Below are 17,674 nucleotides of genomic sequence, written 5' to 3' on the forward strand. Positions count from 1 at the left end.
TATTTATAACACTCATAAGAGAAAAACTGGGGTATAATGAAAGAAAAAAATTGCTTTGGAATAATTGAAAGGAAAGCTGTGACTTTATTTTTTTCATCCTCTCCCTGCTCTATGAAAAGTTACTTCTTCCTGTTGCAATGTGCCTTTCCCCCAGTGTCCTTGTGCTTTTACCTCCAAGGGCCAGCACCTGTGACTCTCCCTGGCCAGTTGCTCCAGAGGGCAGGAAGTGTCTGGGAAAGCATGTCTCATCTCCCAGCGACCCTGCTCAGTGACCAGTAGGCACAGCTGTAGAAAGGCTCCAGCTTTTTTCCAGCTGGGACCACTCTAAGCATAACGAATCCTCCAGAGTTCTCCTGCAGAACCAGGTCCAAAGCTGTCCTCCATGGAAAAAGCCTTGCTTGCTTTCTTTCCCTTCTCTGTCCTGCTTTCCCCTCTTCCTTACCAGTTCTTTTTTGGGGAGCCCTTCCTTTTTTTTAATGTGAAATTTATTGTCAAATTGGTTTCCATACAACACCCAGTGCTCATCCCAATAGGTGCCCATGGGGAGCCCTTCCTTAAGAACACACACGTGCACATGAATTGTCCCAGTGTCTCCTTCCAAGGAAGCCAGCCTAAGGCAGTATCACATTTAGAGTATTTTAGAAATAGGCACGGCAGGCCATAAAAATATCTTTATGTATTTTAAATCTTTTGCTTTCATGGATACTGATGTCCCATTATTGGTACATAATCCAAATGACCACTTTCGGAAATAAATCAACCTCATTTAACTTCCATGGCTTTTTAGAAATCAGAGAAGCCAGAGATGTGTAATGTACCAATTACATATTTGGAAATCACGTATTTGGAAACACTTGTCATAGACACTCTCTGTTTTACATAGATCTGTGCATTTTTTCCCCTCCTTGTTTTCAATTAATCTAAACCCAATCATTTACCCTTAGAGAAGATAAACGTAAAAGCTTCCTCTCTCTAACAGCTTGAGGTGTGTCCAAGAGACATTTTAGAGTTTTCCCCCCTAGATATTTTTAAAAGAGCTGCATCCACATTAATCTGTTTTAGATGATACGCTCCCCCAGAACCATTCTGACGTGGTCACTTGTCATTTAGCTGTACTTGGGATTAAACCACATGACAAAACATAACAAATTCAGACTAATTTGGAGGAATGCTGCTATGAATTCATGAAAACAATTAAAGGGTTTTAAAAATGGAGAGCACTTTTATTGCTGTAAGGTAAATGTGTGCTGTCTTGTCAACGATCCTTTATTACAGACACCTATTATGCACTAGGTATTTGCATTCTTTCATTTAGTTCTTACTACCACCCTGAAAATGAAGTATTTTTCTTCTCACTTTTTAAAGAACAGATGAGGCATCGAGAGATTAAACACCTTTCTTTTTTTTTAAGGCTTGCAATTAGTGAACAATAGAGCTGGCATTGGAATCTAGATCTTTCCACCAAGCCATGCTGCCTCTACAGTTCAACAAAATTAGCTAACTAAATATTAGTGTACCTCATCAGCTTTAAGGAAGGGTCAATAACTATGTGTAATTGACACACTCATTTAGTATGCAAACAGTATTGTTAACGTGCTGGTTACACTTTAAAGAAAAATAACAGTAATCTCCCTGGCCATCTTGTTTAACAACAATAGCTGCTATTTACTGATTGTTTCAGGCATCTTACATTCATGTGTACTTTACTTAGACAAGAATTCCTAGGTGGGTATTATTAATGTTATATCATATTTGGGCAGATGGTGAAGCACAGAGACTTTCGATAATTTGTGCCGTGTCACATGGGTAGTAAAATGTGGGGTTTGGGCCCAGAAACCGGTGTGCTCAATGGCTATGCTCTTCACTGCTAACGCTTAGCTGAAACTTCCTTAGGTCACATGCAAAGGTGACTGCGAGGTGACAGCGGAATCGGTGGGTGGGAATAAGTAAGAACGAAGTTATGACTTCCTTAAAATACTTTGTTCCTCATTGATGCCAAGTAGGTATAGAGAAAGAGGAGGCCAAGCCAGAGATATGACAGCGCTTGGCTTGATGTTAAAGGGATGCTTTTGTTCTTACTCCACCATTTCAGTTTTCTCACCAGCTTTGGTCCCCTTCCTACTGTTCACCTGTAAACAAAACCACTGTTCCCCCTTTTTTTTGGAGTGGGTTACTAAGAAACTCACAGGGTTCATCATAGCCAGGTGTTTCTCTGCACCTGGTGTGTCTGATCTTCAGAGCAAAGGGATTCATAGACAAACACAACAGGACTCATTGTAGACTACACAATTAATCATTCGAGGTTTCTGATTTGCTCTTGAAACTTGCTATGTTCCTGTAATGGGAAAGAGACAGCTCCATTTATCACACGGCACCTCGTGCTGCTCCTTGGCACCGTCCCCTGGGTCCTTTACCATCCCCAAACTTCGAAAACATCTGCTGTGGGTACCATGGCGGGGATTTCTTCACATTCTCTGCTATACTTGCCTTCTCAGCATCTCTGTTTAAGCTCTCCTTTTGTGACCAAAGACAGAAAGGCCAGTATTCTCTGTGGAGATGAACAATTAGTAAGTTCATTACTTATGGTGGCATTCATGGTTCTTTGCCAAAGATTACATTTTTGTATATGACATTTTGCCTGATGTTGTCAAAAGAGCACTGGACTGGGAATTAGCTTTGCTGGATTTTTGTCTTGGCTCTACCACTAATGATTTTTCTGGGCTTGGGTGAGCTGCTGCACCTCTCTCGACTTTTGGTACCTCATTTAATGATGAATCTAGATTAGATCAGTGCTTCTCTACCTTGGATGCACATTAGAGTCACATCAAATGCACGAAACTCTAATGCCCAGGTCATAATCCAGACCGACTAACTCAATCTCTGGAAGAGCAGGACCCCCTGGCACTGATATTCTTATTCAGGCTCCCCAGGAGACTGTTACATTGACTTAGGTTTGAGAACCACTAGCCTCGGTATAAGGATTCTTTAGTCTCTAAAGAGACATCTTTTTCTTAAGATGGGAGAATTAAGGGGTGCCTGGGTGGCTTAATCGGTTGAGCGCTGACTTTGACCCTGATCATGATCTCGCAGTTGGTGGGTTTGAGCCCACGTCGGGCTCTGTGCTGACAGCTCAGAGCCTGGAGCCTGCTTCAGATTCTGGGTCTGCCTCTCTCTCTGTCCCTCCCCCTCTCATACTCTGTCTCTCTTTCTGTCTCTCAAATAAACATTAAAAAAAAGATGGGAGAATTAAGATCACATTTGTACAAAAAGGGAAGAGACAGTAGAGAGGGAAGTTTGGCGATAAAGAAGAGGGTGAGTGGAGACACCTCTCCATCTTCGAGGAGGCAAAAGACTGAGTGCTATGATGGAAGGGTTGGCTTTACGTAAGAGCATGGAGAGTATGTTCCCGGGTGCAGAACCACACTGTATGGGTGCAGAAGTTGGTAGGTAGGTGGAGGCAGCGGTAGAAACGCACAGAGGTTGTCTTTCTGGTTGCTCCAATTTTTCTTTAACATGAAGAAGAAAGGTCATCAGAATGGATGGGAAAGAAGGTGTTGGGAGAGATTTTAAGAGAGGAGAGGTGTGAAAGTCATCTATAAGAATGGAGAGTACATGCACTAGAGAAATGCGGTAGGACTGCCAGGGATAGTGAGAGTGTATTTGAGGTTGGCCAGTGATTGTGTGCATTTTGCTGACGGGGGTCCTGTCGAGTTTGGACAGTCTTTCTGATGACGGCCATAATCCCAACTAGTGGTTTCTGCTTGCATACTAGCTTCTGTGTTCGTCTAATCCTGGGTCAGTTGTTGCCTTTGAACTATCTGGAATGGCCACCCATTTTGCTTATTTTATCCAACTTTATTGAGATATAATTGATCTATAACATTGTGTAAGTTGAAGGTGTACAATGTGTTGATTTGATACACTTATGTATTACAATATGATCACCCCTCTGTCACATCACATAATTCGTGTGTGTGTGTGTGTGTGTGTGGCACATCTTTATCCATTCATCTATTGACAATAATTTAGATCGTTTCTCTTCCTTGGCTTTGTGAATAATGCTGCTGTAAACATGGGAGTTCAGACATCTTTTCAATGTCCTGTTTTTATTTTCTTTGGATATACATCCCAAAAAGGAATTGATGGATCATATCATAGTTGTATTTTTAATTTTGGGGGAAACCTCCTTACCATTTTCTGTAGTGGCTCTACCAATTTACATTCCCACCAACAGTGCACAGGACTTCCCTTTTCTCCACATCCTTGCCAACACTTGTTATTTCTTGTTTTTTTTTTTTTTTTCTTTATGACAGCCTTTCTAATAGATGTGAAGGATATCTCATTGTGGTTTTGGTTTGCCTTTCCCTGATGATGAGTGATGTTGAGCATTTTTTCATGTACCTGTTGGCCATTTGGATGTCTTCTTTGGACCAGTATCTATTCGGTTCCTTGTTTATTTTTAAATTGGATTTTTTTTTTGCTATTGTATGATTTATATATTTTGTGTATTAAGTATCAGATAGGTGGTTTGCAAGCATTTTCTCCCATTCTATAGGCTGCCTTTTCATTTCGTTGATTGTTTCCTTTGCTGTGCAGAAGGTTTTTAATTTGATGTACTGCCATTTATTGATTTTTGCTTTTGTTCCTTGTGCTTTTGGTGTCATATCCAAAAAATCATTGCTAAGACCGATGTCAAAGAGGTTCTTCCTTATGTTTTCTTTTGGAGTCTTGCTGTTTCAGGTCTATGTTTCAGTGTTCATTTCATTTCGACTTAATTTTTGTGAGTGGTGTAAGGTAGGGATCCAATTTCATTTTTCTGCATGTGATCATCCAGTTTTCCTAACAGCATTTATTGAAAAGACTATCCTTTCTCCATTGTGTATTCTTGATTCCTTTGTCAGATATTAGTTGACTGGTCATTCCTGTTAAATAATGCCTTAACCGCGGGCCACTGCAGCTAGTTGCAATCTCCCTAGTGTTAGGGAGTGAGGTATGGCCTGGCTTCTGGCTTACCTGAGTTTCTGAGGACTCACTGTACTTTCCCCTAGAGACAGACAGTCAGAGCTGCCTTCTAGAAGGTGGTGAGCTACTGTGCCATATGAATGAAGGAGTTATAAAGGAATGGTTAGTGAATTTGAATCTTGTGCAAGAGAAGCTGCCTAGAGATCTTTTTCCTGATTGGAGCAAGACTATCATGGGACAACACAACGGTTTCCCCCTACTTTCCTTAGATCTGCAAGGGACACGGTGCACACAAATAGTAAAGTCATACCTCTAAGATTAGAAAATGTTTTAGTTAGATTAGGACAAGTAGCTTTTGATTGTCTAAAAGTCACCTGAAGTGTTAAGTGGTAAATTAGGTCATCTAAAGTAATAGACTTTCAGACCAAGCTGAAGCAAGTGGCAAACTTCCGGAAAATTCAGCATCCATGACAGCATTTTTCTGAGATAGTGGAGACTGAATATATAAAATTTTTACCATATTCATTTTAGTGCCAATTCAAAAGGATTGGGAAACTAAGAGCCAGCAGGTGATTAAATGGGAGTATTCAGAGAGGACAAAATGGACTTTGTGTTCTTCATGTTGAATAGGTTCTACATAATATCTTTAGATTTTGGCATTGAAAAGTAGAAGGAAAGAGGCCCCACCATTAGTTTGGCAGATTTATCAAGCTGAGCTATGTCAATTGTATTATGCCGTTTCCAAGAAGACAGTAGAGCTTGTGAAATTTAACAGTGTCTGTCACCACTTGACATATTGGCTAAAACAAAAGCAGATTGAGGAAATGACTCACAATAGTTAATTGTTTCAATAGTCAGTCTTTCCCATCTGCACAGTGCGTTGAATTTGATGACGTCTGATGGGAACTTTGTGGAAAATTAATGCACCAACTTGTTTTCAAGAAGCAAGCCCTCTCTTTGCTTTTTTAGTAGCTACATGTCAGTATCTGAAATCTCCATTTTATCTCTTTTTGGTTTAGGTAACACTGCAGTCTATCTTGACTTATCGAATACAAAAAGAAAAGCCTAACCATTTATAAAAAAACAAAATCAGTCAATAATAATTCCAACTCTGTTTCTTCACTTAAAGAATGGATTAGGTACTTTGGCTTTGATAAATTCAAAAACAAAGGGAAAAATTGTTCACAAAGAACCAAATTCAGGATGATATATGCAGCAAACATTCATCTTCCATTATCACATGAATACATAGCACATCTGGCTGCAGAATCTATGATGCCACTCTACAATTTATCACGCTTTATGGGAAACCATTAATTTATAACAGTTGCATTAATGTATAGCTCTGTGCTTTAAGTTCACCCTTGATAGATCTAGGTCTTTCACTGTGCTGAATTCCTTTGTAGACCCCACTTAAAAATCCAACTGACTTATCTGACCTGAAGAACAGTTTTATATTCTGAAGGTGTGGCTATCAAGTAAGAACATCAAGTTTCCTTTTTGGATATCTGCCAATGGGGATAAAGCTTAACTCCATGAAAGTTGATTCTTTTGGAGAGTATTTCTAGTATTTGTGTTCTTGTTGGACATCCACAAATGAGTCTACATTTCAGGTGCACTGGAAACTGCTATTTACAAAGAAGAAAGGATTAGGTCTGTCTGTTCCCTACAGATAGATTTCCTTGGTGCTACTTAAGATATCATTGCTATCTTTTGGTAGTCATGGCAGAACTGTGATGTTTTTTGAACAGATTTGGTATAAAGAATGAAGGTGTCTTGTTAAATAAAGAACACAATAATCTAAGAGGAGACTTCAAGACTTTCAAGAGTTGTGATAGGGAACAAAGAAACTTCTTTTCTACAGCTCAATAGGGCAAAACCCATAGGGCTAGCCCAGATCATTAGCAGGCTATGGCTCACAGTAACAAAGAATATTTCTTTTTTTTTTTTTTTTTTTTTTTAATTTTTTAAATCTTTATTTTTGAGAGAGAGGGAGACAGAATGTGAGCAGGGGAGGGGCAGAGAGAGAGGGAGACATAGAATCCGAAGCAAGCTCCAGGTTCCGAGCTGTCAGCACAGAGCCTGACGTGGGACTCGAACTTATGAACCGCGAGATCATGAGCTGAGCTGAAGTTGGATGCTCAATTGACTGAGCCACCCAGGCGCCCCACAAAGAACATTTCAATAGGGCATTCTAAGGAAATAGCTGCTCTGGGAGGAAATAATCTCCCCATATTTTCTCCTGGGAATTCTATTGGGCGTTGACATTTGGGAAAATTTGTTCCCGGTCTGAGGCAGCCTTTCTCAGTCTAAGAACATGTATTCCAGCTCACTGAAGATTACTGTAGCATTAGAAGTGTATTAATTTTTTGAATAGTTTGAACTTTCAGAGAAGGTGGGTGGAAAAGTGAAAGGCAGGATGTGGGGAGGACGATGTCCAGCGTCCCTTTTGAATGCCTTGCCTCACTGAAGCATATTTGTATTTCCTGAACTGACAACTCAAAAGATCTAAAGTAGAGTGATACACAGCACCTATCAGAAATAATTTGCACACTCCCTGCTTTCTTTGCAGAGATCTCTAAATATATTGGTTCTGCCCCACCCAGGGAGGGCTGGTGTTCAGGGGCAGACTTGCAAAACTTGTAGCATCCCATCTTTGGATACACTGGTTGACTCAGGCATCATCCTTCAGCCTAATCTGAAGAGCACACTGTTTGTTCTCTTCTGGTACAAAAGAGACCTTTTAGTTTATGTGGTCTCCATCTAAAACTGTCACAAAGTAGAAACCATGAATCAGAAGGAGCATTAGTGAAATAATTTTGCTCATGTAGACGGATGAGAGCTGAACTTTTTTTCTTGCTGTATCTATGAATTCCAGTTCATATTTCTTCATGTGAAAGTGGATTTTTTCCTCCTGGATTTATGTTAAGCTGAGCAAGCAGTTCTGGTGAAATTAAGCCCACGTATAAACAATAGATTCAGACAGCTCAATTTTGGTCCTGAATGCCATTAGAATTTTTCCCCCTCCTGTACTTTATTACAATTTCTGATTCTTTGCTTCTTATAACCCACTTTTTATATTGAATATCACATTGTGTACGGGTATGCCAAATTGGTATTGGTATATCCTGATTGCCTTACTTGGGAAAAGTGCTGAATTCAAGTTTGAAATGTTTGCACTTGACCGAACTTTAGGAAAAGAAGAAAAAAGAAGAGAGTATTTAAAACCCAGAAATGATTTTCTTTGCTGTGGTAAGCAACATCTTGAGTCTTAACCAACAGTTAGAATAGATTTACAATCTGCATGAAATGTATAAATGAGATGAAGTTAGAGGAGACCAATAGTACATTCTGAGCAATTTCCAAAGAGTTATAGGAAGCATGAGTGACTTAACTCCTGAAATGTGTGGTCAGATATAATATTTAATTAAAAACTTATGAGGGCAGAAGTGTTGTGGAAGGCACTCAGGAGATGCCAGGAAGTATATTGATATTTTTACAGGTGCAATCTCATTGAACCCTCACATCAGTACTATGAAGTATATACTGGGATTCCCATTCCAAAGATGAGGACAGTGGAGTTCAGAAAGCCTATTCAGGTTGCTTACAGGTTTAGAACCATGATTTGAATCCAGATCTTTCAGATTTTGAAACCATTTGTACAGTAGTAGAAGCTTGTCTGGGCTCTGTGTATTCTCTTCACAAGGAGATGTCAAGGAACATTGAGCAAAAGGTAGTATTACCAACAAACAAAAACCAAAACTGACACATGATGCTAAGGAAGGAGGCAGCTCCCTCTGTAGGGTTGGAAAAGATCATGAATCCAAGAAGAGGTCACAATGAGGCAAAGAATGAAGAAACTTGGGAGATTCTTATAAAAAAAAATTGCAGGGCCCCAAAATGGTGTAGAAGTTTAAAGGAATATGTAACATGGCTCTTTGCTTCCAGGACAAAGAAATAACATCAGTCATGGCCAGGAGGAAAACTAGACAGAGAGTTTAGAAGATGTGAACAGCAAGTGGTAAAGTTACTAAGGGGGACTGGGCATAGAAATACCTGGGATCCGTGATTTGGGGGAGGGGTAGAATGTAATAATAATTTCTCAAGCACTGTTAATTATATAATCCCTTTACTTCATAGAACTCAGTATTTTTTTGTCTATACAATACTTCAATTTTAGAGTATCAGTGAAACACAGGGGAAAAGATGGATTTTCCTGGGTGGCAATCAGAGTATAATTAGAGTTCATAGTTTTCAGGCTCAGACCTTGGAAATCTCGTACCGCAGATAACCCTTTCTCCATTGCCAACACATTTGTCCATACTTTGTTTTATTTTTGGAAACTATAAACTCACTTGTCTCAATGTGACATGACTTCCTCCTGAAATCCCTAATGAATTTATTTATTTTAAAAGAAAGGCTGTGGCAGAATAGGCCGAGATATGTGGGGGCTATTGGTGAAAGCTAGAGAACATTAATGGAAGTGTGGGCTGTGCTTATTCTGTGTTCAGGGAAAGGACTGGCCCACAAGGAATGAGGAAGCATGCTTAAAATACTGCCTTTAATATATTACGAACAGGGAACTAACTTTTCCTTAGTGTATCTCTTATTGTTCCATTTCTTTTTCTTGCTCAATAAATACAAGGAAAAAAAAGCATTGCTTTTACGTTTTAATTTCCCAGCAGCACTCTGTATTGGAGACAGTAATTATTGAAAATTATAGGCTAAACATTTTACAGTTTGCATTAAGTGCTTTATCCATGTTTTGTTAAAGAATCTCATTCTACCTAGAGATAGTGAGTGTTTGAGTGTGTATTAGGGGGGAACACACATGCTAGCATCCCTCTTGAAGTTGTCCCCAACCAACCCTGTATGGTGGTATCTAAAATATGGGGTCCTATGTCAAAGAGATTGTTTCCCTAGTCCTATAACGTGACTTTATTTTTATTTTTTTAATATATGAAATTTATTGTCAAATTGGTTTCCATACAACACCCAGTGCTCATCCCAAAAGGTGCCCTCCTCAATACCCATCACCCACCCTCCTCTCCCTCCCACCCCCCATCAACCCTCAGTTTGTTCCCTAGTCCTATAACATGACTTTAAATGTAATACTCACCTTCTAAGATGCCTTAGTTACCAGATCCATCCACATTTCAAAAAAGAAATAATCCAGACCACGCGTTCTACTAACAAAATTAAATATTGTCAAGCTGTTTAAAAAAAATCTTGAAAACATGATCAGGACATGGTAAACAATATTTTTAGCCTAGCTCATGTTATTATGTTATATAATAAAATTGTATTTTCTTTCAATCTTTCCATTTTATAATTGAGCACAACAACAAAGAATATTGAATTGGGCTAGTTTGACCTCGAAAAATGAAATTTGTATCCTCATTTAGAAGTGAATACACTTTTTAAAGAGTAGAGGATATTTTGCCTAGAGAAATTGAATGAGAAGCATAGAATAAATAGTGATTTCCAAACTTTTCCCAGGCTAATTCAAATATTAGAGTCTTAGGCTGAAATAAGTTAGAGGCCTTATGATCACCATCCCATGAAATAAAATATAAAGTTATTTGCTGAAAGGTATTAAAATAAATGAAAGGATCTGTGGTGTAAGAAAAAGGAAATAGAGGCAGGTAGGGGAAAGAGTGGGTCATAAAATATACAATTATAATTGCATAGCTGTACTTTCTAGTAGACACTCTAATTTAAAAATATAGTGATCAATTTAACATAGCAAAAAATTTTAGGCATCTATTGGCAATAGGAAGATACAGTAAGAAGAGTAAGACCTGTATCTCCTCTCAGGGCAACTATATAGTCTAGGGCATGTCTTTGTGTGTATGTGTGCATGTAGTAGGATGTGGGCAAAACATGGGGTAAGTGAGTGGGGTGTGGGGAGATTATTACAAATCTAAAAATAGCATGTTACAGGATAGCAAGTTACCTGCTGCAGGAGATCATACCAACTATGTCAGTAAGGGCCATACCAGAGTCAGAACTCAGAAAAGAAAAAAGGCCTGGGAGAGCAAAGGCTATGTCTGGAGACAAGATCAGGTACCTTAAGCTCCCTAGGTTATCCAACAGTTCTGGCAAATGAAGTACATCTTACCCAGACGGCTTTAATGGGTTGAATGTCTACACGCTGGTTTGTTCTAGGTAATGTCCTTTGTGCCATCCTCCAAGAATGATTTTCACTAAAATGAATTTGAGATTAGGGTACACAGCATACACACTAATCATTATCGAGAGGCAGTGTGGAAGTGGTTAAATGCATATGGATGAGAAAAATGTCTTAAAACTCAACATCAAGACAAATTGGTATTATCAGGATTATTGACAGATGAAACACTCAATCAATCACATGTTAGAAAATGGAAGTTTTCATCTGATAACCAATTCTTACTAGCAGGAGTATCTGGACAAGTAACAATCTCTCTGAACTTAGTTTCTTCATCTGTAAAATTCTTGTCTTCTAGAGTTTTTGTAAAGATCACATAACATCTTTTGTGTGAAAGCCTTTGCAAACCACAATTTTCTATAAAAATGTAAGTTGTGAGGAGAGATGAATATACTAAATGGAGGGTTTTAGGGAGAGAAATCCCATCACTGTGTGGAAGCTATACTGCAGAGGACAGAGGCACATGGTGGGAAGTAGGTCTGTCAAACAAGAAACAAGACTTGGCCAACAAATGATCTTGCTACAAAAATAGATTTCTACTCAAAAATACTTGCTGGGAAGGGAATTCCTTCCCACCACCTTTCCTTATTCCTATATCTTATGGACAGAAATGGCTTCCATTACTCAAAGAGTTGGGAGTATTTATTACAGATGGTGTTAATGAGACATGTTTAAGTGGTTGGATTGGTACAGTTTCCTGCATGTAATGGGTTATTATATATGTATTTTTTCCTTTCAGATAATTGTTGAGCCTATGCCATATTTCAAAAGCCAAGTTAATTTAGGTCAATGAAAAGAGAATTTATTTCCAGTCTATTACCATCTAATCCCTAATTAAATCAAAGAATAAGGAACTGAGTGATCCAGGCAGATCATTTGTCTCTTGGCAAAAGTTAATCCAGTCAATATAAAGAAAAGAGAAATGATTGTTTCCAAAAACCTAGTAGATTCTTTTGGCCATTTATTGCCTAGGCATGGAGGAATGTAGGTTTTATTGAGAGAAGCTCTGAGCTTTAAAGAAAAGCTTTGAAATCCAAGCTGTCAGGCATTTTATGGTAAGAGATGGAAAGACTGGCCATCTCAGTGTTCAGGAAAGAAAAAAATATCCCCTGAAGTATGGAAGGAATAAATGCTCCATGGCTTACATATCATCTCTACAGGTTTCTTCCCTTCAAGTCATGGCCTATTTCATGGCCCATTTCCCTTTATTTTGAGAATTTTTTTTCTTGATTACAAAAGATTTCAAAGATAATTGGAAAATACAGAAAAGTACAAAGAAGAAAATAAAAATCATTTAAAATTATTTAGTCATCTCCACCTAGAGATAATAGTAATAACCTCCCAGGTTATTTTTCTTTGGCTATGTGTGTGTATGTATGTGTTTGTGTTTATTTATGTATATAAGGCATGTGTGTGTTGGGGGGGGTATGTTACAAAATTGAGCACAGAGTTATATGTAGTTCTCTTTTTTTTGCTAATTAAAATGTATTTTAAATATTTTCCCATGCCATTAAAATGTCTTTATAATATTTTAAATTCTGTATAATATTCCCTTCTGTGGATATGTGGCAACTTATTGAAATACTTCCTTATTGTTTTGCATTCAGAATGTCCCTGCATTTTCTGTTCCCCCCCCCCCCCCCAATCCAAAGGGATACCTCAAAAGATATCTTTGCAGCCATTTATTTATGTGCACTTCTGATTATTTCCTTAGTATACATTTCTATAATTGTTGGATCAAAGGAAAGGCATGAATTACATTTTTGTTTTTGATCTCTATAAACTAGGGACTATATGAGGAATCACCTTCTTAATCTGCAGTGAGCATGCTCAGTGTCTGAGGTGGAAAGGAGGAGGTTGGGGGTTCCACAGAAAGCAGGTTCTGGCTGGTCCTGGGTGACAGTTACTGGTTCAGAATGTGGAAGTACCATCCTCCAATTGTAACGGACCAGACTGCCTTGCTCTACACGGGCAGCTTCAGAGGATAGTTGGATATTTGTAATCTTGGAGGAATGGTCAAGAGACACCTGGGCTATCCTAGGCTAATGTCATTTTAACTTTAAAAGTCAAGTAGAGCCAATAAAAAAGATGCCTGGGGAGTGTACTTCTTATTAGTTGTTCATGCTGTTTGCCTAGGTCTCGCAAACCTAGTTGAGTGTTCAACGTACCAGTGAGCTTTCTCAGTGAAATCAAGTGGGATGGAGGTGGGGTGAGGAAGAGGACTCAGTAGGCTTGTGAAAAAAGAAGCTGTTGGACTTCAAGATTGGCATCAGTTGTTTGTGAGACATATCTGCTGTCTGCAGAGGTTGATCTCTTCCACTACCCAAACCAGTTAACTCCATTTCTATCGGTGCCTGTGTCTGTCTCCTTAGCTAGAAATTTGGTCAAGATTCGTCACCAATCTCCTCTATCCTCTTAAGTCTGAAATGCGCCAAGGCCTGTAATTTTGCTCTGTTTGGAATGTCTCTTAAATCTTCCTTTCCTCCATTCCTTCCTTCCACCTCCATTCCTACTACTGTCACTCTTTTCCAGCTTTCAGCACAGATCTGCAATTCTGGTATCACTTCAAACTCCACAGCTTCTCCCCTACTCCCTACTGCTTTCAGTTTACTATTCCCATGACACCTCTTAACTGTTTCCCTCAAAGAGCCTGAAACTATTGCAAATAGCTTGTCTGTAGACTCTGAGCTCTTTTTCAAGATCAGGGATTTACCTTACTCATCTTTGTAGCTCCAGTGTTTAGGAAAGTGGTCGTCACCTAAACCAATTTTAGCCTGGAAGCAACCCCATGGCATTTTTGAAAGGGACACTGCAGCCCAGGGAAGGAAAGTAATCTGCCTGAGGCTACATAGCTACTAAGTGTCAGAGCGAGGATTCAGTCCTGGGCAGGTCTGTTTTTCCCCAAACTACATGAACTAAGCTGCACTTGGCCATACTTCCATTGTCAGGAGTCTGAGACCTCCTCAATCAAGCTATCTTACTGTACTTCTAGCCCTTTTCTGTACTGAATGCTATGTCATGGGATATCACCTGCCACAAGAAATATATTTGAGCAGATTAGGGGTGGAGACAAGAGGGGGAGGGCAGGTTGATAAAGACCAAGAGAATTTTTTTGGGAGAAGGTGCATCTTAAGCTGGGCCTTGAAGGTTGAAATAGTTTGGTCTCAGCAGGAGACCAGGGCAGAGGCATTCCATATCATGGGAATAGACAGCAAAGGCCCTGAGACAGAAATGAATCAGTAGTGCTCTGAACAATGAAGACATTGGCCTATTTGTAGAAAGTTTTCATATAGTCTTGTTGGAAACAGCCTTCCCTTAAAGTAATGGTTTTATTAGTACCCTGGAAATAAACCCCATGATTTCATAGTTTGAAGTGCTAAGAATTGCAGAGAAATTGACCTCTTTCTGTATGGGGACAACAGAGAGAAGAAAGCTCATTTGGGTGTGGCATTCCTTCACTTCAGATTTCAAACTGGATCCGGATCATGAATCTCTCTGGCAAGTCCTAGAGCACAGGAACCAACCAGCTTTGTAATCTTAACATGGCTTCAGTTTTTATGATAACTTTTGGCCTTCAGAAAAAATTTCACCCCCAAGTTTAGGAAATCTGAAACATAATATGGATTGGAGGTGGTTTGAATGTACTTTCGAAGAGTATTTTTTTACTGGCCAATAAACTCCTCTGTGGCCACAAGTGTGTTGTTGAAAGGGACCTGGCTGATGGCAAACAGTAACATGAGGGAAACTTAAAACTGGAGATGATGATCAAATGTAAATCAATGTCAGGATTATTTCAAAAGTAGTAGTCAAGTAAAAAAAAAAAAGCTGACAAGAAGATAAAATTACATTTTAGTAAAAAAAATCATTAGATATCTCATTTTTGATATTTGCCTTTCCAAACTTAGAATAAGGAACCAAGGAAAGCAAATCTATTAGCTTTTAAGTTACACTACATGAATGTGTGCACAGTGGATTAAGAGAGTATTTTGAATTTCTGCTTCTGTGAACATCTGAAGGGGTCAGGGAGGATGTTATATGTTTCTTCCCCTCCCCATCCTGGCCCCAAACGTCTCCTCCTCTGGGATTCCTGCTATACAATTTATTTCAGGAATTTAGCTCTGTCCTCCAAATTTTCAACAGCCAAAGTGAGAGCAGAATATATGGGAAGTGTGTATCTCAGCCCTAACCCTCAGTCTCCTCCTGAAGGAGGACCAGCTGATTAGCTACCACATCACACAAGTGACTAATGTTCCCAGAGATCATAGTTTCCCAACTCTGATATCAACAGTGGAGGCAGGTCTTTGCTGAGAAGGGCTCCTTCTTAAGGGGCCTCACTGCAGTTGGTTTAGAATCTTTAGGCCTAAAGAGGTTCCACAGAGGGAGAAAGGCCCAACTGTCAAGACCTCACTTGAACAATCCACATGGCGTTTTGCCTTTCTAAAGAAGCAGATCTTTCTGAGCTCTTCTTCCTTCTCAGCCATCCTCCTTGAAGCCATCTTTCCCAGGATGATGAGCACATGACTTACTCAGTGTTCTTGACCCAGTCCTGGTCAGTCTTGTGTGCTTACTCTGTCTTGATGTGGTAACCAGTTTATACCTAACTGGCCCTTGACAGCCTGTTCTGCTTTCCATCTGGGAGACCTGTTAGGACATGCCTCATCCTGACAGGGCTTCAGGCTGCCCCAAACGGTGATGACTGAGATTAGGTGATGGCTGCCTTCACTTTGGGGTTAGTTGCCGCTCCCTTACCCTCCATCAGAGCTCTTACTCAAGAGAAGGGGCTGAGATTAGGGTTTGGTTTAGAGATTCCTTCCCTCCTTCCTAAAGTACAATCAGGTCTAAAAAGTCCTACCTCTTAAGACAGTAATGGGAGCTGGTGTTATGAAGGTCACAATAGAGATACAACAGGAATGAAGGAGTCCCAGCACCCTCCGTCATTAGACTCTCAAAGTAGGGCTTGTGTCGTGTTCAGGATTGAATATACAGCACCAGCATAGCATCTGACACAGAGAAGGCTTTCAAGGAATATTTATTGCATATAAACATTAAAAATGTGCATGTGGGGGACTCTCCTAGTGACTCTTATGATCTGGGCATTTTTCAGTGGACAATACTATTAATTAATGCAGTCCTTATTTTAGTACCCTCTTCATTGCCCTTCAGCCATGGGGGTTAAGCCTGGAACTACTTAGTTTTTTGGAGTTCACAGTTAATAGCCGAGCCCCAAGTCAGCTACTGCTCATAGTAGATGACTCATTGTGTTCCTCTCATTACTTATCCTTGTGTCCACATTCCAATAACAGGTTGCTGATTTGTTTCCTTATCTTTGTGTACCCTTAATGTTCCCCATCACCATATGATCTGCCAGGATCTTCTTACACCCTTGGTGTATGTGTGGGAGTCTTGACCCTGGGCCTCAGATGCCGTAGCTGAGTGTGCTCCCCTTGCTGCCCAGGCTGCCAGTCTCCCATGGTGCAATGCTCTGCCCTCATGCTGGCTCATTCACCTGTGGCTGGACACTGGGCCTGTCTTATGATTATGTCTCTGAGTACTGCATATAGCTGGGAAATTCCTATATTGTGTTTTCTTCCCACAGCTGGTCTGGCTCCCACATTCTGGCTTCCCTTATCAGGTCCACCCTGCTGCTGACTGAGTCTTATTCCTGAGAAAGAGCATATTTCCTGTGTCCTGATGTACCCCTTTTAGTATCTCTACCATATTCTGATTCAGAAACCGTTATGTCCCCTTTTTCAAGTTAATTTTACACATGGTTCTGGATCACTAAGAAATACTGTTTTCTCAAAGACTGACCCTAACCTTGGGCAGAAATTCCAGGTTTTGGAAGAAGTTTAACGTTGTGTATGGGGCTGTGTATCTTTTTGTGGAGGTCACATGTCTTTGGATATGGACTTAAATTGTGTGAACTTTGTGTGTGTGTGTGTGTGTGTGTGTGTGTGTGTGTGTGTGAGAGAGAGAGAGAGAGAGAGAGAGAGAGAGAGAAAGAGAGAGACACTCCTTTTGTAGTGTTTTCTGAAAAGCATTTCTCTAAACAGAACAAGAAGAACAAGAATGGATAGGAAGAAGATTAGCCTTTATTTATATCCTCCAGTTATGTGAAGAAACATCATATATCATGTTGTTTAGATGGTTCACCTTTCCCATGTGATATTTTTCTGGCCTTTATTCTTGGCCTCCTAGTGAACTCAAGGTCAGAATAAAAATGACCATCATGACTGTATAAAACTTCATAGCAGTAGAGAAACAGGAATTTAAAAAGATAATATAGTGTGGTGTCTGATGAAGAGAGCTTAAAGAGTGATTCCATTTGTGTATTACATGCTGTGTGTCTACAAAAAATGGCACAAGGTTTTAATTTTTCTTTAATGTTTAATTTTAATTTTTGAGAGAGACACACACACAGCATGAGTGGGGGAGGGGCAGAGAGAGAGGGAGACACGGAATCTGAAGCAGGCTCCAGGCTCCAAGCTGTCAGCACAGAGCCTGACGTGGGGCTGGAACCCA

At 39.8% G+C, this 17,674-nt stretch overlaps 1 long non-coding RNA gene across 1 annotated transcript; it reads right to left on the bottom strand.

The window, feature by feature from the left end:
* Positions 1-2,341: 2,341 nt before the first annotated feature.
* Positions 2,342-13,884, bottom strand: LOC131491818 (uncharacterized). Its single transcript, XR_009251660.1, has 4 exons — positions 12,959-13,884; positions 11,084-11,168; positions 10,082-10,151; positions 2,342-2,548 (listed from the first exon to the last, which is right to left on the bottom strand). It is a non-coding gene; the product is annotated as an uncharacterized LOC131491818 (long non-coding RNA).
* Positions 13,885-17,674: the final 3,790 nt, after the last annotated feature.

Source organism: Neofelis nebulosa, chromosome 12 (assembly GCF_028018385.1).
Source record: "Neofelis nebulosa isolate mNeoNeb1 chromosome 12, mNeoNeb1.pri, whole genome shotgun sequence".
Classification (NCBI taxonomy): domain Eukaryota; kingdom Metazoa; phylum Chordata; class Mammalia; order Carnivora; family Felidae; genus Neofelis; species Neofelis nebulosa.